The sequence below is a fragment of the Geospiza fortis genome, unplaced genomic scaffold (assembly GCF_000277835.1).
Source record: "Geospiza fortis unplaced genomic scaffold, GeoFor_1.0 scaffold35, whole genome shotgun sequence".
NCBI classification, from domain to species: Eukaryota; Metazoa; Chordata; class Aves; order Passeriformes; family Thraupidae; genus Geospiza; species Geospiza fortis.
The window spans coordinates 1603174-1603629 of NW_005054453.1; positions in this window are offsets into that span (position 1 = coordinate 1603174).

Below are 456 nucleotides of genomic sequence, written 5' to 3' on the forward strand. Positions count from 1 at the left end.
TTTTTTTTCATTTTGAACATTATTAGATTTAAACTGTATGAACAGAACACTTCATTTATCATTATTTTACCAGTTTGCAAGGAAATACAGAATTTTGAAGACAAATTACTCAACTCCACTTGTGGCTGTCAATGGAAGAGAAGAATTATAATGTCCTACACTCACAGCATTGCCTACAGAAATATTGCAGCTAGTTTCCAGCAACTTAGGTCAGGTTCTGGAAGCAGGGACCCATGATAGTATAGAAGTCTAAACAGTTTCAGTTGGGCGTCTTTTCTTGAAAAATAGCTAATATGTCTCAACGTTGTGCTGAATCTTGTTGTACAGACTCTTCTTTTGACGTCTGAACTCCTTGCTGGACTTCTGTATCTCAGAATCAGCTACAGTAAACCTGTGTTTCCTTATAGCTTTAAGAATTTGGTTCTAATCTATAAAAGCAAGAAAAGGTTGCCATAT